Genomic DNA, 605 nt, shown 5'->3' with positions numbered 1-605 from the left:
TGGACAGAGTGGTCAAAGGGGAGGCGGGGGCCTGAGTTTGAATCCTCCCTCAGATACTTAAGTGACCATGGGCAAATAAAATACATTTATAAGTCTATTATGTACAAAAAAAAAAGGAGAGGGCGGCCAGGTGGCGCCATAGTACATAGAGCACTGGGCTTGGAATCAGGAAGACTCCTCATGAGTTCAAATCTGGCCTCAGACACTTGCTAGCTGTGTGACCCTGGGCAAGTCATTTAACCCTGTTTGCCTTAGTTTTCTCATTTGTAAAATGAGCTAGAGAAGGAAATGGCAAGCCACTCCAGTCTCTCTGCCAAGCAAATCCAAATAGAGTCATAAAGAGTCAGACACGACTGAAAAACAACTGAACAATTTGCGCAAAAACAAGGTAGGGCCTACCCTCATGGAACTTACATTCTAAAGTGATAAACAACATGAAAAGCAGGCAACATAATATGAGGAATAAAAGGTCTTAGGGTTGAGGAGGAGGAATGTTGCAAGTTGTAAGAAGGTGTCGATAGTAGCTCAGTAGCAATGACGTGGGTCTCAGTGGAGATGGTGCAAATTATGAGGAAATATAAATGGTGATCATGGAAACTGAACCT

The sequence above is a fragment of the Vombatus ursinus genome, unplaced genomic scaffold (assembly GCF_900497805.2).
Source record: "Vombatus ursinus unplaced genomic scaffold, bare-nosed wombat genome assembly UNPS02014789.1, whole genome shotgun sequence".
In the NCBI taxonomy this organism is placed as follows: domain Eukaryota; kingdom Metazoa; phylum Chordata; class Mammalia; order Diprotodontia; family Vombatidae; genus Vombatus; species Vombatus ursinus.
This window is presented reverse-complemented; position numbering follows the sequence as displayed.